The sequence below is a fragment of the Arachis ipaensis genome, chromosome B08 (assembly GCF_000816755.2).
Source record: "Arachis ipaensis cultivar K30076 chromosome B08, Araip1.1, whole genome shotgun sequence".
NCBI classification, from domain to species: domain Eukaryota; kingdom Viridiplantae; phylum Streptophyta; class Magnoliopsida; order Fabales; family Fabaceae; genus Arachis; species Arachis ipaensis.
The window spans coordinates 12,363,243-12,371,055 of NC_029792.2; the positions used below are offsets into that span (position 1 = coordinate 12,363,243).

Sequence of the window (7,813 nt, forward strand, 5' to 3'; positions counted from 1 at the left end):
AAGTTTTAGAGGATAAATAATAATGGTCAGTAATACAGGAAAGAAAAAAAGAGAGGATCTTGGAGTTCTCTAATAGCTAATTTTACTCTATTCTTTTTTTTTTTTAAAAGAAGCTTCCAAACACATTTTGTATCACAGCCTTCCTTCTCTTTCATGTCAATGTCACACCTTAATTGCCATCCCCTTAAATCTCACATCACATTGGTTTATGACAGGGTATTATGTCGTCAATTGATCCATATAGGCAATAAGGAACTAGTTTAATGACATGGCATCTAGGGATAACCCTCTTCTCCAAAGCTGTATCCTAGAGTTGTGGGGAACCTGGCAATCTCCTCGGAAGACCAACCCATATCCTCCACCAAGAATCTCATTGCTGGCCCGATCCTCTCCGGCGAATATGACATAAAAGCAGGGAACTTTCTAAACGACAAAAGGGACGCCTCTTTTGACCAACCCCATTTCTCCAAAGACTTCGTTTTCCGATCCATATGCAAGAGCACATGTATGGCACTGATGAAACTGCACTTGTTAGGATCAAACCCCATTTCCTTTGCCAACTTCACACCTTTAACAACCCATGATCGGGTGAAACAGAACCAACATTGAGATAGAACTCTGAGGCACACCCAAATCTCTCAAAATCTTTGTGTTGGGAATCAAATTCTTTATCACATCACACAACACAAAAGCCATTGCACCACGCTTCAATGAACTAATAACTTCTTGCTCACTTCGAACAACACTCTTCAGGACCTCATAGCGCGGAATGAGGCACTTCTCCAAGCTCCAAGGCTCCTGGCTAACAGGGTTTGGTTCTCAATCACGAGTTTTGGAAGGTCAACGCGTGAAATCCCAATGGAGGAGAAAAACTTGAGCTTGGGCTTACTGATCTTTTCTGCATCAGTGAGGAGCAACATGGGTCGCTTCTGAATGTACTTAGCCTGCGTTTCGGAGAATCCATATTTTCTGAGGAGGGCTAAGACCGCGTTTGGCTTTTCAGGGGTTTTGAAGTGAACCTTTTGTGACAAAAGCGCGGCGGTTTTGGGAGAGAATCCGCATGTGGCGATTAGGTAGGAGATTGTAAAGTTGCGATCTTTTGGGCGTTTGGTATCTTTGGTTGCGAGTGAATTGAAGAAAAGGAGATGCGATTTATGCTGTTGAAGAAGATTCAATTGGGAGTTGGGGTTGTTGAGGTTTAGGGTTTTAAAGGAAGAAGCTAACCTTGAAATAAGAAAATTGGGCATCATTTCTTTGCATGGTGGAAGCTGAGCTTCAGCTATGGCTGTTCTTCTGAGTGCTAATTTGATCCTCCACCTCCACACATGGTTGAATCAACTCACTGATGCAAAGCTTCAAAGATTCACAAAAGGAGCAGCTACATTGCACTGAATAAGATTTAAGACGAAAAAGATGGCCAAAGCATTCAGCATAGTTTTAAAAGTTAGAAGGTTTTAGGGTTTGTTAAGAGGAGCCGAATTTGAGTGGGAGAGTTGACATTCAAATTAGAGAAACTAATGTCCTTTAAGATTCTCTAAAACGAAGAGGAGATAAAATGATAAAATGGAAATATGGAATACATATTTGAGGGAAGGATTTTTTTTTATTTGAATTATTTAAATATAATATTTACGGAGATGTGTAATCTTTAGTATATTTATGTTTATCGGTTCAAAGTCATATCTCACATATAGTGTCTAAAATCAGGTTAAACTAATATTTTCGATCAGTTGTCAACGTGATATAACTCAAATGACATAGTGCTCTTATACTCATTTAAGAAGTTGCGAAGTCTTTTTATTTTCGGTAAAAAAAAAAAAAAACACACACACATATTTCCGGTGAGTTTATATATCTATTATTTTTAATATAGAATTAGTTGATATGTTTTGATTTATTTAGTAATTAATTAGTTAATTAGATATTTAGAATTTATTTGGATGAGAATTGTTGAAAGAGTAGATAATTAGAATTTGATTAGACATATATGATATAATTTTTATTTATTATTTTTCATTAAATAATATATTCTCTTGTGCATTAAATTAGTTAATGATATGAAATAATTTTTATTTGTCCTATTAGTTTATTATGAAATAATTATAATTTTTTATTGGTTATTTTTAATTAAATAATATATTCTCTTGTTCATTAAATTAGTTAATGAATCATGCTTAAATTTAAGTAAATTACATTATTAAGTAAATAATGCATTCTCTTATGTATAGTTATACAATCATCTGCATTAGCTTGTTTAATTAAATTTAATTAAGTTATATTCATAATTATTTTATTTTTAATTTTTTTTTGTACACGGTATTTCTCAACTCGACAAGTTAAGGATTAATTTATCGCAGATTGGAGCTCCATTTAAGGGTCTGACGTTGCGCAATAGGTTGCTGCATGCACAAGGCAGGATTCGAACTCCCGACACTTGCTTAAACGGACGAGTGAGATGACCACTCGACCAACCCAAGTTGGTTTTTGTAATTATTTTATTGTAAAACAATATTAAACGCAATAGGCAATAAGTTTCAGAAGACTAATGAATAGTAGTTGTACAATCACCTCGGTTGCTCTTGGCACGTCGTGTGATTTTGGAGTTTTCGCCGTCTGAGTTGCTACTACCTTATATTAGGGAGGCTGGATTCAGATACGTAGTGGAGTTAAGAGATTTCATCTTCGACAATACCTTATTCTCTGTATTTGTGGAGCGGTGGAGACAAAAACCCATACTTTTCATCTTCCGTGGGGCGAGGTCACCATCACATTCTAAGAGATGTGGCATACTATCTTGGATTACGCACAAATAGTGACCTGATAGGCAGTTGCATAACAGATTTCCAACAGTGTCATAGGGAACCCCCACATGGCAGTGGGTTGCGGATTTGCTCGGTGGGAGGCCTCTACCCCAGCCCAAGGACAAGAAGCAGAATTTCGGGTTGAAGATGACGTGGCTCAGGAACAAGGTGGCCCACATTCCACCAGGGGCTGATGAGGCTACTCTTTGCCAATATGCTAGATGTTACTTATTTATGGTTGCCGCTCCTGGAGGTCTTTAATAGTTGCAGACGGTTGTCATGAGGCTCTGGGATGCTATCTCACACCTATTATTCATTGTGCAGCGCGGTCTGGCGTGATGCGACGAATATTGCTGGGTGCGTGCTATTAGTCATGTCGTGGATCTACATAGGTTCCCAACTTTTTGTCCTGTTGGATACGATATTCTTAGATTTCCTCTTGCTTTGAGGTAATTACTTACTATCTTTGTTGTAATAATAAGAATGTGCATTATTAAAAACTAACGGATCTTTTTTCCAATAATTAGGTTGGCAGAGCTTGGACAGCAAACTCGGGACAACCATCATGAGAGAGGCCTTAGATTGCCTCGCAGGATGGATGATCTGAGGTTTGACGAGGTACGACATTTGGAGTCTTCATATGTTATACACAAATTACTCTTCTAGTGCTTTGACAGTACTATGCGTGTTTCCAGTTCTGGTGGACACCGTATAATGACCCCTAGCTACTGCAGATGACACCCGACTGGATTAGGAGCGCTGGTGAGATTCGGGCATGGAGAACTGTTGTTCAACTAGTGTGATTTTATTTTGTGGAGTTTCATCATGTGGACAAGGTAAAGAGACAGCTTGGCGGTCAGCAGCATCGGCCAAAGGACCCAGTCAATGTCGATGAGTTCTTATTCAGGAAGATGTGTTAGACCTTCCACCAGATGGTCCAGATCGTAGGCGACGAGTTAGGAGACACGTTAGAGATAATATCCGTAAGCCAGCTCGGAAGGCCCGAGCTCATGAAGTGGTGCCAGCCCAGCAGGATGCTTATTTGTCAGATGAGGAGGCAAAGTATACATGCAAGAAGGAGATCCCGAAAGGCCTTCTGGTTTCTACCCAGCCGGATGTCCCATCACTAACGTTATTTGCTAAACATGAGGCGGATATTGCTCAGAACTTCATGTCAGATCTATCTACAGGAGCACTGTAATATGATTTATCTTTCACAGGAGCACAGCAAGATGGCATTTCCAAATTCATGTGTCAAATTGACTTACGTGAGTTGTATGACCCCATGCGTGCACCCCCAAATGTCATGGACGACCTGGCAGGTAGATATCATGGCGGGAGAGATAAGTGGATTCATCAGGTAGGAAAGCCTTCCACAGTGAGACTATGCTCAGGGATTTTCGACGTATGAGGATACACATGCGGCTCCCGTATATCCTCCTGTACCACCCACAAGGGCGTACCAGACTATTTTGCCACCCCCTCCACCTCCAGGTTATCAGTTATGCCCGCCATCTGGTCTTCAGTCATTTTGTTCACCGACCCACTCGACCTTAGCGACAAACACGTCCACCTATATGTAAGACGGGTCATCGACTTAATCACCATTCTGGACAGTTGTAGTTCCTTCACTATATCTCTTTTATAATGCCTTATATCATGTATTTGTTTTTAGGTACTTATAGCCTTTAGAACTCTTGTTACTAGCTGAATTATGTAGTAGTTGCTTATCTTTGATATGTATGTTATATTATTTATCTGAATGCTCTATTTGAAAACATAAAAACTTAACATAATGATGGAAATAACACATTTTATTCAAATGATTAAAGACTTAGACACAAACGTTAAAATTACATAAACTTTTTGAAGTCTACATGAAATAAGGCTACATTGATATTAAAATACTATATTACTGATCTGCTATTGGAGCATTAGGACATCCTCACCTCGTGTGACCTTCCTGACGATAAAGACCGCACACCTTCTCAGATTTCTCAACTGCATCCATCTTATAACACAGTCATGTTGATACCGGTCATTCTTTTGCTTTCCCGCACATAGATGGATTTGGCTTGAGCCTTGCACCATACCGCAGGGCCCACATCTTCTCGTATGGTTTAGGAGGAAACTCCATCTCATAAACTTTAAACACTGAACCCATCCGGTGTACTGGATCAACAAATGCGTCCCACTCAACACTCGCTGCAAATCATGCAACTAAAGCATGATGACAACGATAGTGCAAGGCTTGGAAAACTCCATAGTCACACTGCCGCATGTTGAGCCTAACACAATATGAAATTTGGAACCATCCTTCCAAAGGCTCAGACCCTTGTGCACAAATAATTGTTGCAACCGCTCATAAGTTTTCCTCACAATAGTAGTAACAGGAAGGTTCCTCGTTTCCTTTAGAACAACATTAATATACTTAGAGAGATTCGTTGTCATGTGACCAATTCAACGACCTTCATCACAGTGCTGGAGGTACCGTGCCTTCCTTAGTGTCCAATCAAGCATATCCCTTGATAACCCCCTTTAATGCGTCCAAGTACTGATCACATCCCTTCTTACTGGGACTATAAGCTACATTTACAATATACTGCTTTCCCACAGTAGATTAAACTAGGTATTGAAGTTGGAAGCCATATGACGTATGCAATAAGCATGGTGAGCTGTAGTAGGATGCCAACCACTATTGACAGCATTAAGAGCAGTGCGAATGGCTTGAGATCTATTAAATATGAGAAGTAGGCTACGCTGCGAAGTGACGTGCTACCTAAGGTTTGTCAGAAAAAAAGACCATGACTCAATAGACTCGGATTCCACTAATGCAAAGGTGATGGGAAGAATGTTGTTGTTTCCATCTTGGACAATAGCAATTAGCAGCACACCCCCGTATGTACCATACAAATGCATCCCGTCAACCAAAACAAATGGTTTGTAGTGCTTAAAAGCTTCGACACACAGGGGAAAGGCCCAGAACACCTTATCATAAGCTGGCTAAAATCTCTGTCAATCATGTTTCTGTCATAGTGTGGAACTGCAACACAACTATGTATGGTACCAAGAAGACAGTAAGCTTGTAACAGAGTAGGAATCTTGTTGTACGACTCTTCCCAATCGCCATAAATTTGAGAAATTGCCTTCTGCTTTTCGATCCACACCTTTCGATATGATGGCTTGAAATGATAATTTTTTCGCACTAAATTTTGCAACACTAGGATGGATACAGATGGATCAGCATGTATAATTGGTAAGATAACGGTGCAAATCAAACTGCTGTCTAATTGAGCATCATCTTGAGATATAGTTGGAGCCAAACAAGTATTCAGACTACTATCCAACTGAGCGTGATCTTGAGACATAGTTGGCGCCAAACAAGTATGTGCCCCCTAAACCTCCGCACCTCCTTACAAGAGAACTCATAAATTCCAACATCTAAGATAAAAATTAATGTACAGTAATTTAATTCTACAAACTATTAAATACAACATTTACCAGTAATTCAGATTCTATCGAAGTGCTACACGTAGACTCCATGGACAACCAGCGGAAGATTGCTTGCATCGACAATAATATTTCAGTCTATCCGACTCCAGCACCCTATACTCGGCATTTCTTTGAATGCTATAATTCTTCATTGCCAAGAGAACAACATCTCTACTCCTAAACCCGTGACCCATTCAAAATTCTACCTCTCCATCCGTGTTATAAGCGTCACTATCACCAAGATTAAAAGGATCTTATAGTTGCATCGCATCCAAATTAAGAGTATGATAATGGTTGGAAACTTCTGATAACTGTGGAACAAGCAACGGGGGAGGAAGAAGAAATTAAACACCTCTACTAGATGGAGTATTCAACACATACTCCCCAGACGACTCACTATCATTGGACAATCCGGAGTCGACAATATAATCTAAATCAGAGTCATTCAACTCTAGCTCAACACTATCCCGCAGGATTGCATGGGTATTGAAGAAGATGGCCCAAAACTACCAACCACGTCACGAACCTCCGCATACAACTTCCATCACATGTTGCGGCATTAGATGACCATGCACATCAAACATTATACTGACGTGCTTATTTTCTTCAACCCAAAACGTCCTATTTTTACAACCTCTAATAGGCAACGCTAATAGGTGATGCATGAGTATCATTTAATATTTTCCTAGTTAATTAGGTTAATCTCGTAATTTCTCTTGTCTTTTCATCAAGATACTTTGAGTACTTTGCTTTATATGTTTTGCAGGAGATTATTGAAGATTTTCATAATAACAAAGGCAAAAACGGAGAAGCATTGAAGTCAGAGAATAAGTAGAAAACCCTGAATTAAGGACCTAACTTATTCCGTACACTTTTGAATCCTGATTTTGTGTTTTGCATTATGAGCAACTAATCTCCTCTGTTCAGATTAGGAGCTTTGTTGATTCTTATGTATTAATATTATTGCTTTTCTATTTTTTATTTATGCATTGATGTATTCTTGAGAAACAAATTTTCGTTGTTCATTACAAGGATTTGAATATATTAAAAAATAGTTTGAATCTGAGTTAAATTCTATATTCATCTTGAAAAAGTTGTTTGTTAGAATTAAGTTTGAAAACTTCTTCTCATTCTTTTGAAAAAAAGGGAGAAACGACAACCTTTTTAAATGTGACAGTGATTGACGAGGATACAATCGCGAGGGGAGGAGGACTACGGCGGTGACTGCGAATTGCGAGTGGAAGGACGACGCAGTGGTGGCAGCTCCACGAATCGCGACTGGGAAGGCACGAGCATTCATGAATGGCAGCGGCTGCGGCTGATTCTGTCACGGCGGAAGGGCGAGTGGTCGCTGAACGATGGCATGGCCTTCGCACCCCCTCTTGTGTCAAAGGCAGTGGCTGTGACGGTCGGGTTGTTAGGAGTAGGGCGGCGTGGCATTGGGGGTTTGAGGGAGAGGAATTGACTACTAAATAGGTAGAAACCAAAATAAAACTAATTATTAACCTAATTATCCAAAT

The 7,813-nt window shown here is 39.6% G+C and overlaps 1 pseudogene; it reads right to left on the minus strand.

The window, feature by feature from the left end:
- On the minus strand, window positions 78-1,606 carry LOC107610530 (annotated as a pseudogene).